General features: G+C 39.0%; 2 long non-coding RNA genes across 2 annotated transcripts in view; one reads left to right on the top strand and one right to left on the bottom strand.

The window, feature by feature from the left end:
* The window catches only part of LOC134284960 (uncharacterized), a 241,904-nt gene that overhangs the window by 61,182 nt on the left and 160,896 nt on the right, over positions 1-19,826 (top strand). The gene's annotated exons all lie outside the window — the stretch shown is intronic.
* On the bottom strand, positions 7,005-7,754 carry LOC115256815 (uncharacterized). Its single transcript, XR_009996053.1, has 3 exons — positions 7,261-7,754; positions 7,136-7,200; positions 7,005-7,076 (listed from the first exon to the last, which is right to left on the bottom strand). It is a non-coding gene; the product is annotated as an uncharacterized LOC115256815 (long non-coding RNA).

Raw genomic sequence — 19,826 nt, 5'->3', positions numbered from 1 at the left:
GGAATCCCTGAAAGAATGCCTGGAAAATTTTCTAGAAGAATGCCTAGGAGAATTCCTGATGGAATTATTGATTTCTCCAGGATGACTTCCCTGAAGTAATTTCTGGAGAAATGTTTGGATGAATTTCTGTAGGAGTCTCTGGAAAAAAATTTTTGGAGGAAGCCCTTGAGAATTCCCTGGATGAATTTCTGTAGACATTCCTGATGGAATTTTTTGAAGAATCCCGGAAGCCATTACAGGAGAAATCTCTGGAGGAAGCCCTGAAGGAATGCATTGATGAAACCCTGGAGGGTTTCTTGGAAGAATCTCTGAAAAAATTCTTGATTGAAGTCTTGGAGGGATCCCTGTAGAATATCCTAGAGGAATGCCTGTAGAAATTCCTGAAGGAATCTACAGAATAACTGCTGGAGAAATCTCTACAGGAATTTCAGGTGAAATTTCCGGAGGAATCTCTAGATGAATTTCTGGAGGAATTTACAGAGAAATTCCTGCAGGAACTCCCAGAGGAATCCCTGGAGAAATTCCTAGAGGAATTCCTGAAGAAATTGAATCTCTTAAGGAATTCGTAGAGAAATATCAGGAATGATTCCCGAAGAAATCGCAGATAGAATTCTTTGAGAAGTTCTGGGGGATTTCTTAGAAGAGTTCCTAAAGAAATTCCAGAAGGAATCCCGGAAGAAATTTCAAGAGGAATTCCTAAGAGAATCCCCAAACAGTTAATGCAGGAAAAACTGACTTATTTCCAGGACTAATTTCCAGGAGTTCCATAAAGAATACATGGATGAATTTTTGAAGGAATCCTAAGAAAAGTTCCTGGGAGAATCTTTGGAGGATTTTTTTTAAAAAAGTTGTTGCAGAAAGAATCACATAAGGAATTTCCGAGTTAAGCCCTACAGAAATTCTTGTAGGAATCCATGTAGGCATCCCTGGAGGATATCATACAGAAATGCTTGTAGGGATTAACGGAGAATCTCTAAAAATACTCCTGAAAGAATCTCTAGAAGAATTCCTGGAAGAATTTTTGGAGGAAACTCTAGAGGCATTTCTGAAGGAATCTCTGGATAAATTTTTAGAGGAGTCCTTGCAGCAATTCCCACAGGAATCTCGAGAATAGTTTCTGGAGGAATCTCTGCAGAAATTCGTTGAGGAATCCCTTGACAAATTCCTGGAGGAATACCAGGAAGAATTCCCGAAGAAACTGCAGATGGAATCCTTGGAGAAATCCTGAAGGAATTCTAAGAAGAGTTCGTGTAGGAACTCTTTGGGCAATCCCTGTAGAAGTTTCTGAAGGAATCCCTGCAAGAGTTCCTGAAGAAACCCCAGGAGGAATCCTGGAAGGAATTCTTAAGGGAATGCCTAAACAGTTCCCGGAGGAGCTCCTGAAAGAATTCCAAGAGGAACTCCTTAAAAAGTGTTCCTGGGGGAATCCTTGGAGGAATTTATAAAATAATCCCTGGAGTTGTTCCTGAATGAAACGCAGAAGAAATTCCTGGATGAATCCCTGGAGGAATTCTTGAAGGACAACTTTTCGGAATTGCTGAAGATATCCCATGAGGAATCCTAGAAGCAATGCCATGAGAAATTTCTTAGGAAATCCCAGGAAAGCTTTCTCAATAAATTCCCGGAAAAAAATCTGTGGGAAAAAATACGAAGGAATCCATTTCTGCAATAAATTTGGACAAATCATTGTTGGTATCTTTGGATGGACTCCCAAAAGAATGTTTTGTACAATGTTTTAAGGAACTCCTGGATGAATTTTGAGCTAATCTCTGGTAAAATTTCCCGTACGGGTTTCTGGAAGATATTTCTGCTGAAATACTTCGAATTATTTCAGATTGAATTATTGGAGCTATCTCTAGTGAAATCATTGAAGGAATATATGGAGAAATTCCTGAAGAAATCTCTGAAGGAACACTTGCAAAAATACATGAAAGAAATTCTGTTGACATTCCTTTGATAATCCCTGGAGAAATTCTTGTATGAATCGTCAAAAAAGCACTGGAACATTCCCTGGTGGAACCTCTATAGATATCCCAGGATAAATTCCCGGAGGAATGTCTGGTGAAACGCATTGGTAAATTTTTGAATCTCCAGGAATTTCTAATAGACTTCTGCCATGAAAATCTCCAAGCATTCGAATGCATTCCTCCAGGAATTCCTCCAAAGGTTTATCCAAGAAATCGTCAACCAATTTCTCCAGAAACCCTCAGAAAATTGTCGAGAAATTCTTCCAAAAATAAAGGTTGCTTTAAGATTTTTTTTCAATAATTCCTCCAGAAATTCCTTTATGAATACCTCCAGAATCCTTCTGAAGACCTTTAGTAATTCCTTAAGAAAATACTCCTGGCATTACTCTAAGAATTCGTTCCAGAATTCCTTCAGGGATTTCCTCCGAAATTTCTCCAAAAATCCTTTACGAAAAAATACGAATTACGAAAAAAAATCCTCCCGAAATAATTCCAGGAACTCCTTCAGAAATTACTTGAGGATCTCTTCCAGGAATTTCCTAATAAATTGTTCTTGAAATTCCACCAAGAATTTCTCCAGGAATTTCTTCAATAATTCCTCAAGGAATTTCTCCAAGAATTCATCCAAGAATTCATCCAGGATTTCCTCCAAGACTTCTGCCTTGAATGCTTCCAAGAATCCCTCCAGGAATTCCTCCAAAAAATCCTAGAGGACCTTCTCCAACAAGTTCACCAGGGGTCCCTCTTTACCTTCTGCCAAGAATCCCTTCAGTAACATACAAAAAAACTTGTAGTTGGAAGACACAGAATGTTGCTAATTGACAAATTGAGGGATGAATTTTTGAAAAAAAAATCGCGTTCTGGTGGGATTAGAACCCACGACCCCGTATTCGCTAGACCGGTGCTTTAACCAACTAAGCCACAGAACAGGTGATAATTCTGCGGAATAGAAAGCCAAACTGAACCCGAGCCCTCACCATGAACATTCACTTTTTCAAGAACTATCTCTCTTTCGGCTAAGATGTCAATCCACAACACAGCCTCGTTTGTGCCCAACAACTACAAGTGAGAGCGTATTATTTTTATTTGAAGCCTGGAGTGCGAGAGTAAGCCTCGGCTTGACTATCACGCCGAGGACCTGGGATCAAATCCCACTCCCACAAATTCACAAAAATGTGCGTTCTTCCTTCGGAAGGGAAGTAAAGCGTGGGTCCTGAGATGAACTAGCCTAGGGCTAAAAATCTCGTTAATACAGTGAAAAAAAAGGTCCTTTAAGAATTTCTCCAGGAATTACTCCAAGAATTCTGTTAAGAATTCCTGAAAGAATCAGGAATTTTTCCAAAACTTCCTCCAGGTTTTTTTTTCCAAGAATTTTTCCAGTTATTCCCCCAAAGCTTTTGCTAAGAATTTTTCCAAGAATCCGTCCAGGAATTCCTCCAGAAGTTCTTTCTAGAATTCGAACAGGAACTCTGACAATAATTTCTCCAAGACCTGCTGCAATGCTGCTGTCAAAAATTTCTCCAAGAATCCCTCCAAGAATTTGGCAAGGGTATCCTTTATAAATTACTCTAGCAATTCCTCCTCCTTAAGGGATTTTCAATGAATACCTTCCGGAATTCTTCCAGGAAATCCTTCAGAAATTCCTCCAGAAAAGTCTACTGGAATACCCCCAGGAATTTCTTCAAGAATAAATCCTGGAAATCATCCACGACATCCGACAAGAATTTCTCCAACAATCCAGAATTCCTTTCAGAATTCCCTTCCATGAATTACTTCAGGAATACCTACAAGACTTCTTTCAGTAATTCCTCCTACAATAATTCTTCCAGGAATTTCTTGAAGAAATTTATGACGATAATCCTGGAGGAACTCTTGGACTACTTTCTAGAAGAATTTATGTAGTAATTTTAAAAGGGTTTTTAAAAGAATATCGTAGGGGATTTCTTTAAGAAATTCCTGAAGGATTTACTTGGGGCATTCCTGGAGGAACTTTCGAATTTATTTTTTTAATTTTTATTTTCTAGAGTAATTCCTAGAGGAATTCCCGCAATATTCCTTGTAGAAATTCCTGAAGTACTTCCTGGAATAATTCATGTCGTAAATCCTGGATGAATTCCTGGAAAAAATTGCTCGAGCAATTCCCTGGGGAATTTTTGGAGTATTTCCTCGAATATTCCTTGTAGGAATTCCTGGAGTATTTCCCGGAACAATTCCTAGAGGAATTCCTGTAGTAATTGCAGGAGTAATTCGTAGAGTAATGCCTGTAGAAATTCTTGAAGGAATTCCTGAAGGACGAACTTCTGGAATACATCCTGGAGTATATCCTGGAGAAATTCCTGAACTCCTGGATTCGTGGAGGAATTCTTAGCAAAAGTTTAAGTGGAAAAACTGGAGAAATTCTTGAAAAAAAAAAAAACGCTGGAGGTATTTTTGGAGAGTTTTTTGGAGAAATTCCTGATGGGATTGTTGGAGGAATCGTGGGAAGAAGTCTCGGTGCATTTCCTAGAGAATTACCTGAACAAACTTCCAGGTGGAATTCAAAGTAGAATTTATTAAGGAATTTCTGAAAGAGTTCCTGAAGGAGTTCCTGAAAAAGTTCCTGGAGGAACTTCGAGAGGAATTTTTGGTATAATTTCTCAATAATTTACAATTTTCGGAGGCATTTCTGAGGAATTCTTGGACGAAGTCTTAGAGTAACCCCATGAGTATTTTCTTGAGGAATTACCAAGTGTATCCGAAGCACCCTGAGGTTATTTATGGAGAAATTTCTGGAGCAATTCTTGAAAATATTTCCTAAAATATTCCTGGAGGATTTCCTAGAATTCTGCCAGGGGATTCCTAAAGAAGTTCCTGGAGGATTTCCTTAAGTAATTTCTGTTGCAATTTCTTGAAAAATTTCTTCACGAATTCCTGGGGGAATTTTTGAAGAAATGCCCGAAAGTAATTTCTGATGAATCTCTGGAGTATTTTTTGGAAAAAATTCTAGATGATTTTCTGCAGGTTTCTGGAGAAATTCTTTGAAGAATTTCTGGAGAAATTCTTTGAAGAATTTCTGGAGAAATTTCTTGAGAGCTTCCAGGAAAAAAAATCATTGAGGAGTATCTCTTGGATGAATTCCTGGAGGAATACTTGGAGAATTTCTAGGCAGAAGTCTATGAGTAATTCCTGGAGAATTTTTTGGAGAAATTGTGAGAAGGATTCTTTCAGGAACTCTGGGTAGAATTTTTAGAGTAATAAGCTCAGTTTCGTGTTCGAAAGGAATCACTCCAGAAACTTCTTAACCGATTCCTGGCTGAAACTTCTCACGTTGACTGGCATTTGAACTGTCATTTCTTCGCAACTGCGTACTGTGATCGAAGAAAAACGGTTTCATTGGTGATTCAGGCATGGAATTTCCCATGCATCAAGATAGGCCGAAAAATTCCTTCTGAACTGCAAACAGCCCTATATCCGGAAAGATCCTTGAAGAAACTCCTGGTGGAATTCTTGAAGGAATCCTTGAACAAATTCTGGAGGGACTCTTGCAGGAATTTCTGGTACAATGGGGCACGTTCGGTGTAGTACTAGATTTGTAGTAATGAGCTGAATTTTTGTATGGTGAGAAGGTCATTTCTCCGTTTCTGCAAAGAAATGGTACAAAAAGTGTGGGTACTATGATTCCTTGCCTAATTTGATGCTGTTTGAGCAAAACTTTGGATAACAATGTTGTTTATGTTGCAAGAAATGGAGAAAACAACAACACTGTTGCCCAAAATTTTTCTCAAACAGCATCAAATTAGGCGAGGAATCATAATACCCACGCTTTTTGCGCCATTTCATTGCAGAAACGAAGAATTGACCTTCTCACCATACAAAAATTCAGCTCATTACTACAAATCTAGTACTTCACCGATCTGCCCTATTCATGGAGGAACTCCTGGAAGAATTTTCGAAATATTCCTTGAAAAATTTCTTGTGGAATTCTTCCAGGAATTATTGGCAGAAATTCTTGGAGGAATACCTGGAAAGAGTGTTTGAGGAATTCTGGGAGGAATTCTTGGAGGCATTCCTGAAGGATTTTTTGGAGGAGCTACACCGATAAAGTAAAGAGATTCAAGTGTAGAGTTGCTGGGGCTTGAAGGTTTTAATTCCAGAACAGTTTGGATGACCTAGATCACCAAGTGAATGTTGCTAAGTTATCAGAATTGTACTCTGAGTCTCTAAGAGAAGTGTAAATTATATTCCGCGAGCATTCGCTACAATAAATATATCCTAAGATTAACAGATATTGCGACCCATTTCCAAATATATTGGGTCCATTTGTAAGACAATGGACACCTAGAGATACTCGTAATATTATGAGGTGCAACAGACACAATCGTGAAAGAATTATGCCGATAAAGTGACCAGAAACAAGAGTAGAGCCTGTAGACCTTGAAGGTTCTAATTCCAGAATAGTTTGGAATGCCTGAAATATCCTATGAATGTTCCAGAAGCATTATAGTTGTGCACTGAGGCTCCATCAACAGTATAGACTACATTCCACGAATATGTTTTATAATTTAAGCATGATACAGTATGTAGATATCGTAACCCAAACTTTAAAGTGTTTTGGAGGCTCTTTGTATTTCACGAAATGTCCAACTACGACAATAACGAGTTGCTCGTAGCATTGCGAGGTCTAATGAGCATCAACGCGACTTAATTTCTTGAACAGAGTGAACACAAATGATGGTAGATGTTGTAGATCTCAAGAAAATAACTTCCAGAGTAGTTTGGATGACCTAGATCACTCAATTCATGCGTCATGAGTTTTTTTAGGGGTGCTTAGAGGCTTTCTGAATACAGTCTACGGTATTCTGTGATGATTCATCGTGTATAAAAATTGGTATAGGATGTTGGATTTGTGACACAAACTTCGGAGTACTTTGGAGGCCTTAGAATAGCTCTGGGATTCGAAACTTCAACAGACTATGATGAGTAGTAATACATTGCATGTCAAGGATCAGTGAAAACTATTGATGATTAGCAAAATCATGAAATTTGAGTAAAAACATGTTGTTGCGAGAGATAGGGAGCAAATAAAGGGCAAACCGGGTTTGACAGCAATCGTATATTGTGGTGCTTCAACTACAAATAAAATATATCGGTTAAGTACAAATTCGCATTTTGATTACGAAATATCTTACAATTCAGTAGGCCTCTTAGCCCGTACTCCCTGCGAATAGAGTATAACCTTCACGCAACGTGAGACCTGATAGATTACTTCAATTAGTTAACTTATTTGTAACTTTATAATTCAACACTTTCTTACGTTTATTTTTACTGACGATCTTGGCGAATCTCGGACTGCTCACGTGGACACGACTTTGGACTACGCTACGGAACGAACTGTGAATGCATCGAAATTATTACACTGGCTTTATCGCAATCCTAACCTACGCTAATCTCGTTGCTGTTAAAATTACCTTCGGTTCAGATTATCTCACAGTGTGTAATTTGTGCACTCCATCACTATTCACCCGTAATTGTCTCACTAAGTCGCGATCTAAATAAAACTTTACTCAGATAATTAAACTTTCTGTAACTACAATAACTTTTCTACGATAGAACAATTTTAACACCCTTCGCTTCGTGATCGCTGATAATGAATGACAAACTGCGGCTGCGATGACCGGAAACACCTTTGACAGGTCATCCGATCCTCTTTGACATCTGTCGCTCATCTTGCAGCGACGCTTCAACTGTTAGACGTGACGCTTGAGTAATGCTTGGTAACAGGGTTGCCAGCTGGACAGCTTCTGCGGCAACACATGTCTAATTTATAAAAAATACAAAAAGGGGGGAGGTACCATGCACTTCTTAGCACAACTATTCCCCTTGACTATAAAAAAAAAATCAGGGTTTAATGTTTCAATGTTTTAAAACAAAGAAGATATTGCATTTCTGCCAAAAGTAGATCGTCCCGGGTGTTTGCGGGTTAAACCGTTTGCACCGACCGAACGTCTACAGTACTGACAAATGAGATTCGCCTACTGCGACTCCCACGCTTTGGGAATATTTTCGCATGGTTGCTGCAAAATTATGAACCCTGTCGGTGACAGCGACTTCCACAACAACTTCAAGCTTGTTAAAGTTGAAGTGTGCCCTCCTCGACAATGATTTATTTCGTGGAATCGCTGCACCGCACCGTGATGCGGTTGACACTCTGAATTTGTCATATGTAGGTATGTTTACGATTCTCCTCTTCACGGAGAAAGCATGAAGGACACTCTGATGTGGTGAAAAAGGCGTTGCCGTCTGACTGTCGTCTGGAGTGCTGCTGCATGGCACAGCGATTGGAGAAAATAACGACCGAAATCCTAGAAAGTGGAAAGCGCTTACCTACCGGTGTATGGAGAAAAGTTTTGATTCCATCACAATCGCAAATTGTGAATTCAACTTCCAGACTCTAAGCCGATCAGGGGAGACCGCACCACTCGAACGAAAGACTAAGCTTCGACTTGGCTGTTAGAACAGTCCTCAGCAGTGCATCAATATTCAATTGTCGGGTAGCCGATAAGCTAGCCCCACAGAAGTTTATCGATTTGCTGGGTAAATTTGCAGTGCACTTCACTGATCATACAGTCTTTTACTTTGGGTCCTGTGGCTCCTGTGCCACATTCAGTTGAATTGGTTTGCATTGGGCAACCGCTCCGGAAGGATTTACTGAAGCGAAATGAATCTCGTTATTATTTGGATATCGATTGGAATATGGGCATGAAGTTTTCGAAAGCCCATGGGAAGAAATTTGAGGTAAGCTGGAAATCTGATCCATGTGGCTAAACATTTTGGATTCAATCAAGTAGAAATTTATTTCTGGCTTTGTTGTGAATATCCCATCCAGAATAATCGCAAATCAAAGTCATTTCATTCATTACAAATTCTCTTACAGATATATCCGAGTACTCAGATCTATTGAATTAGATTATGTATGTGTATATTAGTATTTTTTCAATACATCACTATCATTGTAACCTGATGAGTTTAGCTTAATACTACGCAATATTTACACCATGTTACCACGTTTGTTTGAACATCAACGGTTCAACTAAAACTGTTCAAATATGTACGACAAAAGAAAAAAAAAATCAGCCAAATTGGCAACCCTTCCCACAAGGAAGTCTACCGGGATGTCTCAGGTTGGGATCGCAAATTCATCTCCATCCGTAAAATTTTCCCATGACGACGATCAATACTTCAATCGGAAACAAAAGCCCCCATCGCCCCAAAAAGGCAACAATGATCCAATCGGACGTCATTCGTCTCGAGTGAGACCCACCAGCCAACAACGCAACGGTGCGAATCGTTTCAATTCAAATTTTATTTATTTTCACCCAATCAATCGGTTGGACCCCTCGTCAAACGTAGTGTGCCTGGTATTCGCGCGTGGGAATTGCTTCACCCAAGTAGGCCATTTCGGCGAACACCTTCGGCTGGATAAATATGGTCGTCCCTTTCCATATTTGAAGCGAAAGTGAAAGCAAACATGAGCGGGGATCCTAAGTGGTGGGGTTATCTTTGTCCGACCTCGGCGGGGGTCAATTTATTGGGGGTTTTGTAGGGAAATCGAACCCAAAAGTAAAAAGTTATGGGACTAAAGGAAGGTAATTTGGATTGTTAGGGGTGCGTGGTGGGTCCATCGAGGATAATCCCTTAAGGAAATCCCATCATCATGGTGCAAGTACAAGGGTGGAATATTGGTTTGACGAAGGCAATAAATGTTGTACACATGTTTTCTACATATTGAAAAATCAGGAATACCAGATTTTGATGCCATGGATATCACGAAGCTAATGTGATGTAATGACATTGAGATGCTATAATTAATAGAGATAAGTGACATTTCTACATACCAATAAGGACTTTTTTTTATCTGTACTAACGAGATTTTTAGCCCTAGGCTAGTTCATCTCGGGACCCACACTTTACTTCCCTTCCGAAGGAAGAACTCACATTTTGCGAGTTTGTCGAGAGTGGGATTCGATCCCAGATCCTCGGCGTGATAGTCAAATGTTCTAACCATCACACCAGGTCCGCTCCACCAGGACTGTTCATTTTATAAAGAGAACACCTTGTTTGAGCAAAATCATTTTACTTTTTAATATAATCATTGTCAGTTTTTTGCATAACTTTAATTTGTTATTCTACAATGAAAAATAGGGGAACTTACGTATTTTCGGCAGTTTTGTTCTCCTCGTCATGGGAGTTTTTTTTGAAACCTGTTAGTCTCAGAGTTTGCCTCAAATCCTTCCCCACCAAGCTGAGTTATCTGCCCAAATTTCAGGCAATTCCCATTCCCATTCCAAGCCAACCCATTCAAGCCAACCCATTCCCTCAGGATTATGCATAACTCTCCACATACTTAACATAGTCATTTTCATTAACTCCTCAATATATTGTAGTCTAATACTATTAAACTAAGGATAGAGCTCAATAGTCAGTCAATAATAATGTACCAGCTTGAAATAGTGAGTTGCCTGGTTTTCTTAGAAATAGATAAAACAATACTTGTTCAACTCCAGTGATTAAGTAACACTACTAATTCGACTCAAAATATGTCCAGGGTAATAGAGAATCGCTTTCTAAATAGTACAGACAAATAATGGTTTTAGGTGCAGTAGAGGAAAAGAGCTCAATAATAGCACATTTTGATATCGAGATCAAAAAGTGATATATATTTGATTGATATAAAAGATAAAAGATTTAAAAATAATATCAAAAATTTACTCCTGGAACATCATCGTCATATCATATTTAGATCTTGTTTAATCTAACTAATATTATTGATTTGTCTTTATTAGAGAGACTTTCAGCCCTTGGCTGGTTCGTCTCTCTATCTAACTAATAGCAACGAGCTATTCGTTTAATCTTAAAATATCAAATTTTGATATTGTCAAGATGTTTCAGGATTCATCTCTTATATCAATCAAAATAATATCACGTTTTGATCGTCAATATTTCACCTCTACCCGGGAATCCATAAAGAAGATCATAGTGGAAAATGTCATACTTTCTGCTCCATTAATGTACTTTTTCGGCTCTAGGGAAATTTATTATTGTTTATTTAACTCCTATGTCGATATGCATAACGCATCGTTGCGTACTGTGATGAATATACGACTACACTTGACACTTTTCAAATTATGTTAGCTTGACTCGCATAGTTGAACAAATGAAATCACACAAATGTAAAAAATCACTCCTTAAAGTGTACAGACAAACACGCATTAGCTAGTATAGTTACTGTTGACATAATGCGATTTGTCATGTGATAATAATGAAAGAAGTACTTTTGGACTTCGGTTGGAGTGCCAAGAATCACAAGAAAGTGAGCTGCCGTCGCTTTGATTACAAAGCAAGTTATAGTCATAGCTTTTGTTTGATGGGTCTGATAATTGACAATGTGTAGTGCTAGCTTGAGAAAGGTACTGAAAGTTGTTCGGGAAATCATGCTTCGTCGATTTTAACTATAAAGATAGCCTGCTAAACACGCACAGCAACAGATAAACCAGGTGTATTTCAACAAACACTGAGGTGTGTTAGAATATCATGATAATTAATCAGCTTGTTTCATAAGTAGTGCTTGGTGTGAAGTGTAAAGTGTGACTGGATAATCCAAAAGTCACCAGTTCAACAATGATGTGACAAGATACACTTTTTTGCGAATTGTATTAAGTTGCAGAAGATGCTATACATACATACTACGTCGCAATAATGCATACTGAACATCGCATAAGGTACCATTTCAAGTCATCTATCGTTATTATTGTCCTTTCACAATGCGCGTATAGCGCCTCTTTTTTTTTGTACTTTTGTAGGCACTTTTGCAATATCTTATGCAATAATACTTCACCGCATAAAAATACGTATAACACGGACATAAACTTCATAATGCGTGCAAATAGGTTGTCAGGGTTATCTTTGAAAGTATTCAGTGATTCCTCCCGAAATCTCTGCAAAGCTTCCTCCTAAGTTTTCTATTGGGAACTCCTTTCAAGAACGCTCTACAGATTTGTCTTATTATTCCTACTGAAATTCCTCCTACTTCAGGATATTATTCAAATATTGTTCTAGAAATTCCTCTGAAAATTTCTTCCGGGATTCTACCAAGAATTCCTCTTGATGTTCCCAAACGAATTGCTCCCGAGATTCTTCCTGATTTTTTTCAGGGATTGCTGCTAGGAAGCTTTCATTGATTCTTCCGGGATTCATCCAGGAGTTTTACCCAAGATTGCTTAAGAAATTTCTCCTGGCTTTCTGTCAGGAATTCCTCAAGGGGTTCATTAGAGTTTTCACACGATATTTCATCAGAAATTCTACCATTCAATCCTTCCGGAATTCATTAGGTATTTTTTCCGGGACTATTTCGGAGTTTCCTCCTGGGATTGCTTCAGAGGTCGCTAATTGGATTCATTGATTGATCTTTGCCAGGGTTTTGTTTGCTCCAGGGATTCCACCCTTGATTCCTCCAGGATTCTTTCAGGGATTCCTCATGTGGTGCCTGACGGGATTCCTTCATTGATCCTAATAGGATTTTTATTATTTCCCCCCTCTGATTCCTACAGAGATTCCTCCTGAGATTGTCGGAGGGTTTCCTTCACAAATCTTGCAGGGATTTTTTCCGGGAGTCTTACAGGGGAATTCTCCCAGGATTTCTCCTGGAACTTCTGTCAAGATTCCTTTAGGGGTTTCTTACAGAATTTCTTTAAAAACTTCTCTTGCTATGTTTTTTAGGCATTCCGACACAGTTCTTTCATCGATTGTTTCAAAGTTTTTCCTAGGAATCTTTGAGGGACTTCTTAATTGATTGCTCCTTCCTTCCTTCCTTGAGGCATTTCTTCCGGGATTCTTCCAAAAACTTCAATCGAGATTCCTTTAGAAATTTCATTTATTCCATGTTTTCTATAGCATTCTTCCAGGAATTTCTTGGAGGTTTTTTCCCAGCAATCCTACAGGGAGTTGTTAGATTCATTCCGAAATTCTTTAAGGGATTTCTCCTGAAACTTTTTTTAAACCGATTCCCACAGGAACTACTCTCGGAATTCTTCTCAGTTACCCCTTCAAGATTCCTTCAAGGTTCTTCTCGAGATTGATGTAGAGGTTTCTTCAAGATTCTTTCCGGGATTCTTGATGTTTTTTTTTTCGGGATTGTTTTCAAGGATTCAACTGAATTCTCCCGTGATTCCTTCGGGGATTTCGTGAGGAATTTGTTTGAAGACTTTTCTTGTAACTTTCACGCCTGAAATCCTTCAAGGTTTCCTACAGAATTCTTTTAGGGATTCCTTCAGAAATTCTTACCGGGAATCCTACAGGGTCTCCTTTATTGTTTCATCTTCTAATTCCATAAGGTATTTCTTCCTGGATCCTTCCAAAGACTTTTTCGGGATTTCTTCTGGAACTTCACCCGGAATTGCTTTAGAAATGTTTCCCGAGATTGTAAGAAGTTCTCCCGGAATTCTTCCAAAATTTTCTTTATGATTTTTTCAGTGATTCTTTCGGGATTTTTTTCGGGGTTCCTTCAGGGATGCTTTCAGTGTTTCCTCCCGGGATTTCTTTGGGTATTCCTCCCGAGATTCTTTTAGAGATTTATCTCATGATTCTTTTAACGAAGCGCCATTACCCGGCATGACGCATCCAGAGTGACAAACTTCTCTCAATGATCCACCTCTCGAATCCCTTTTCGATAATTTTAACGAACAAGGATATATTTACTTCCTTCAGGAAGGAATTCTTGCATAAGTTTCCTCTGAGATCCCTCACTTGTTCATCTTCAGATTTCTTTAGCAGTTTCTTCGTGATTCCTGAAGAAATTCCTTAAGAGGTTCCTGGTGTAACTTTTTAAGGGATTCCAGGAGTAACTCCTAAATAGAGGGATTGCTGGAGAAACTCTAGAGAGATTTCTTGAGAAACTTCTAGGGAAAATCTCTGGAGGAACTCCAGGAGGAATTCTAGAGAAACTCCTAGACCAACTCCTAGAATGATTCCTGAAGAACATCCAGCAAAATTACACTAGAATTTTTCTAAAAAAAATCTTGCTGGAATGCTAGGAGCAAATCCTGAAAGCATTCCAGAGCTTATCCAGACACGAATGCCACATAAGTGGTAAAGTGTCTTTAATAAATATAAATAATAATAATAATTCCAGAGCTTATAATTGAAGAATTCATGTAGAACAAAATAGATTTTACAAATTTCCGGTCCAAGAATTTTAGATCGTATAATTTTGATTGGAAACGGCCTTGCTCTAGTTTCGAAATTATCGGACCTGAATCGGAGTGAATTTGGTTCATCCATGGGTTCATCATTGACCACCTCACCAATTTGACGTTTGAGCGGTGCCGTGTTTACAAAAAATGAACTCGTTTCCATGGCCAACTAGAATAACGAGTCACGGCTAAAAAGTCAAACGAGTAACACGTCTTTGGTCCATTCGTGATCATACACGAATGCCACATAAGTGGTAAAGTGTCTTTAATAAATATAAATAATAATAATTGGCTCCCTGCTTCATTAATGTCTCATTGACAAACAAGTTATCGAACCTCTACTGTAATTAAACTGCTCTTTTCAATTATCGAAGTGAATTCCACACTCACTGAAATACTTTTCCGTCTTTCAACTTTTCCAATCGAATAAAATTCATTAGCTTCCAATAGCTAGCCCGGAGAGAGAGCCCGACATCGAAAACAAAAAGTTCATCAATGTTATTCAATTAACGCAACGAACCAAAGCAAACAACCTTTTCCATTCCATTATTAGACATATCAGCCGACATCATCGTTTCTCCGCTCTCTCTCTGTCTCCGGTCGTATTGTCCCATCGAAGAACCCGTTCCCGGGGCATAAATGGGGCAATCGATCCGTTTTCAATTCAATTAATTAAGATTGACTTGGGTAACTCTCTCGGAACGGTCATTCCAACACAACGGGGCAGGCCGAAGGGGTCTGGTAAACAAGGCAGGCCAGATTCGGGTTGTTGTGCATTTATTGTTATTTCATTATGCCAATTTCGGTCGGTGTGCGCAGCGATGCCAGAATTACAGAAAAGTGATTTTTCTATGTATCTGATCAGAAAGAAAATTATCTTAATAATCATACTCAAACGACAACAGCAAGCCGTTAAAATCGTTTACGTTTTAAAGTATTGTTGGAAGTTTACAATGAATTCTTAAAGATTTCTACCAAAAGTCTTTCTCTGAATGAATGTCATCTCACATTAATCTTAGTTAGCTGGTGTCGGTCTCACTTTTCGACATTTCTCACTGTAATCGAAAATAATCATCCTTTACTTTGGTAGCCCAGCAATCGTCGACTCCGAACCATGAACATCTTGATCAACGTTTTAAAAAATTGAATCCGACATTCTTTCGCCCAACCTTCCCTCCGTCCCGGCAAAGGAATCCCTATCGCAGCAACCATCGCCGCGGTCAACTGTGGTGAGCTAGTTCTACAACTTCATCCGTCTTTTACAACCAAGCGTTAAATCTCAGCGCCCACTACGATGGTCGACCAAGGGCGACTCCCGCTGACTTCGAGAAACAAATTGGCCATGATTAAGGGTGGTCCATCCGCGTCCGCGTCATTCGTTTTCCGGTTTAACAGCTACCTCCCAAGGGACAGTTTAAGAGCGCGCGCTGAACGAGCAACAATTACCGCCATCAATCTTCTTCGCCCAAATAAACATATAATATTCGCCACTAGCAGCAGTGCACTTACTTCTGTCTGGCGGTTGTGGTACATAGTCGACTTGCCACGGCATCCCAGTAAGCTATAACCAACTACTTTGCAGGCGAATGATAAGTTATAGTAGTTGTTGTAGTTACTGCGGATTGTTACAGAGACAGCACTGACTCTGCTGGCATTGCTCACTTGGATTGATTGTAGAGTGATAGCGCAAATGCTGTTCTGACAATAGAGTCAATCCGCTGAATAGGAGACTAAGAGCTTATGGGATTTCAGCTTTTTGGGGGTGTGGCCTATTATCTCGGCCTATTACTGATCAACTTTGCCGAAGACACCATTTTTCTAAGTTATCAGGATTCTGAGATATGAGATTTCCTAAATTTGTATGTTCACTAGCGCCGCCTAGTGGCAGAATTCCGAAACAAGTGTCCCGTTTTATGTGAGTCTCTGTCATACTGATCAACTTTGCCGATGACATCATCTTTCTAAGTTATCAGGATTCTGAGCTATGAGATTTCCTTAATTTTGTCTGTTCACTAGCGCCACCTAGTGGCAGAATTTTGAATCAAATGTCCCGTTTTATGTAAGTATCTGTCATACTGATCAGCTTTGTCGAAGACACCAACTTTCTAAGCTATCAGGTTTCTGAGATATGAGGTTTTGAAAATTTACATGCTCACTAGCGCCGCCCAGTGGAGGAATTTCGAACTTTGCATCTCATCATCAGTAAGTTATTGGCGTACCCAACAACTTTCCCGAAGACACTACTAGATGCAGAATGATGTTGTAATAACTAAAATTGTAACAAAAAAACACTGGTCTATTCAAAATTATAATCTGTTTTGTTACAAATATATCAAAATTATAACAAAATGTGATATGAATTTGAGCCTCACAAGAGCCATAAAAAATGAGTTATCAAACAACATTTATAACATAATGCGATATAATTCAGTGATAGTATTTTGAATACAGTAAGGATGTTGAACATGATTATAACACAATGAGTTATAAATATCATGGTTTGTTAGGATTATGTTATATTTTTGTTACAATTTTCTAGCCGGAATGGTTTTTTTTATCACTTTTCAGCTGGGTACCAGAAAATGATTGACGTGCAACTTAATGGACCAATAAAACAAACTTTTTTTTTATCATTCGTCGCATGGAAACAGAGGCGCCACTGTATATGGACATTAGCATTGTGACAGCAGTGGAGTTATGCCAAACACACAAGGCAATGGTGGCGCAATCTGTTAATTTCATAGCGGCCGTTTAAGTTATTTTAGTGATCCAATTGATTGTTTAAATAAAAACAACTTAAATAAAATTAACAGGGCATAAAAAGAGAAACTTTTGGGCATAAATTACCTAAGTTTGTACTTCAAATTTAAGGAAACTTAGTTCGCGAGAACAGCTTTTACTTCTAGGAAATAGAGATGGGGACAAAGCAGATATCCAGGAAATTTTAGGGAACTGCAAGAGGAGGGGTTTCCAGAAGTTTTATTTAGAAAGAGGTGGCGTACTTCAGTGACATGCAGGCGAGTTTTAGGTGGTTACATGAAGAATTCAGGGGTGTTACAGAGGCTGAGTGGGGTCCTCCTGAAGTTCCTCGAGCATGTATTCCAGGAATCCCTGTAGGTGTTGCTTCGGAGAATTCCTTATGGAGTTTTTCCATGAATTGTCCTAGAAGTCCCTCCCAGGAATGGAATTCTTATGATTCCTTACAAATTTCCTAAGATTTTTTCCAAGGATTTTTCAAGAAATCTCTTCAATATTTTTTCTGCAATTTCTCCAAGTTTGCAGGAATCCAGATTTCTTCCAAGGCTTTCTCCAAGGTTTCGTTCAAGTATTCCTTAAGAAATTTTTATATAGATTTCTTCGGGATTTTTTCCATGGATTCCTTCAAGAATACGTCAAATTCTTCTAGAAATACTTTCAAGGATTCTTCAAACAACTCCTCTAGCAATTTAGAGGAGAACATGCATCTGACAAATGCAATTGAAATGTCATTGATGACTACAACCACAAGAATACCTATAGGTATTCGTAGGAAAAGAATAGTAAATTACGCTTATTGTGGAAACGACCGACTGATGAAATCATCCCTCTACGGGGTGAAATACATCTGACGTTTCGGTCCTTGGTTTGGGCTTTTTTCAGCGAGGTCCAAAATATGGGTGTTTTATTACCAAAATTCACATTTTTCTTTGGGTTTACGAATTTTAGAAAATCTTACTATATATAGGGATACCGCTACTTATTTGTGTTCGGCGCAGTGGTAAATCAAAATTTAATAAACTACACCCTCACCAGTCCCCATCTACCCACAAATAATCTACACAAGTTAAAAACACGCTGTTAAGTATTAAAAACTCTTAAATAACACCCACTCATCGACCGATGATCATCTTCCAGACTAAATCTACCAAACCCGACAACGCAACGCTACGCCAAGCAACCGGCGAAAAACAAGACGCGGTATCCCTATAGTAAGATTTTTCTAAAATTTGTAAACCCAAAGCAAAATGTGAGTTTTGGTACTAAAACAACCTTAGTTTTGACCTCCCTGAAGAAGGCTCAAACCAAAGGCCGAAACATCGGATGAAATAGAATCACCCCGCTTGTAATTTATCCTGACCGAAAAGCCCATCATAGAGGGATAATTTTGTAAATTACGCCTATTACACTAGTTTACAAAATAAAACGAAAGTCGTGAACTTCTGCCAACGACCAAAATTTTTGAAGCACAATTTAGCGCTGATTTCGAAACCGACCTTCAAAAATTTTTAAGTAGAACAGTTTTTGAGTTTAAGCTCAATATCGAGTTTTACAACTTTTCAAAATATGTAATTTACTAAAATTCAAATATATTGCGTTTCGTTTAACCAATTTTAAATCTTTTTCCATAAATTAAAAGCTGAATACAATACCATTCGATCATCCAAATACAGGTTTTGCGTCAGATTGGTAAAATTCAAGATATTGGCGAGTTTTAGGGACAATCTCCTTAAATTTTAGCAAAATTTCCAAAAAAATTTTATGAAATGTATTTTTTTCAATAAGAAAAACCCAATTTAAAAATTCTTTCTCGACGTTTATTTGACATATCATATGTAGGCAAGTTACAGTAAAAATTTCAGCTCAATCGGAGCATTGATTACGGAGAATGAGATATTTGAAATGTGCGACTTTGCTTAAAAATAGAACAAAAATCGATTTCAAATCATCAACCTTATATGGGAAGTCGAAAAAATTTGCGCTCTACTGTAATTTTTTTCCTTCACGTTTTCGAACTCAGGTCATGATTCTACACCAAAAAAGATCATCAGCTTACCGAGTTCAAAAATGCTGTAAACTAGTGTTATTTATTATGGCATAGGTAAAATAACAAAAACGAATTGGTGGAGCCTCGTAGCCGTGCGGTTAGGGTCACCAAGCTTCTCATCGCACCATGCTATGGGGTGAGGGATCAATTCTCGCTCCGGGTGATGAAACTTTTCATGAGAATAGTTTCTTCTCCGTATCCACTGGTGCATGCTCCGTGTGTCCCTTGTCTAGTGTTAAGTTTCATTCAGTTTGTACAGCCTCTGGCTGAAGACGGTGTCCGCGTCTTTCCTTCTTTCTTTCTTTTATTTTGTACGAAAACACCATGAAAATAACAAGGCCTAGAACTTAATCCAGAAGTTGTTTTGATCATTTTCAAAGTGCTTTTCCGGTAATGTTTCCGTAAGTTTTGTATAATAACTCTTCAAGAAAAAAATAGGAATTCCTCAATGAATTCTGCGATGAATTGCTCGGAGAGTTTTTCAGTTCCGGAGGGAGTTCCTCCCGGAATCCCCGGAGGGAGTTCCTCCCGGAATCTCCCGGAGGGAGTTCCTCCCGGAATCTCCCGGAGGGAGTTCCTCCCGGAATCTCCCGGAGGGAGTTCCTCCCGGAATCTCCCGGAGGGAGTTCCTCCCGGAATCTCCCGGAGGGAGTTCCTCCCGGAATCTCCCGGAGGGAGTTCCTCCCGGAATCTCCCGGAGGGAGTTCCTCCCGGAATCTCCCGGAGGGAGTTCCTCCCGGAATCTCCCGGAGGGAGTTCCTCCCGGAATCTCCCGGAGGGAGTTCCTCCCGGAATCTCCCGGAGGGAGTTCCTCCCGGAATCTCCCGG

The sequence above is a fragment of the Aedes albopictus genome, chromosome 1 (genome assembly GCF_035046485.1).
Source record: "Aedes albopictus strain Foshan chromosome 1, AalbF5, whole genome shotgun sequence".
In the NCBI taxonomy this organism is placed as follows: Eukaryota; Metazoa; Arthropoda; class Insecta; order Diptera; family Culicidae; genus Aedes; species Aedes albopictus.
Note: the sequence above shows the minus strand (reverse complement) of the source record. Positions and strands in the feature narration are given on the sequence as shown.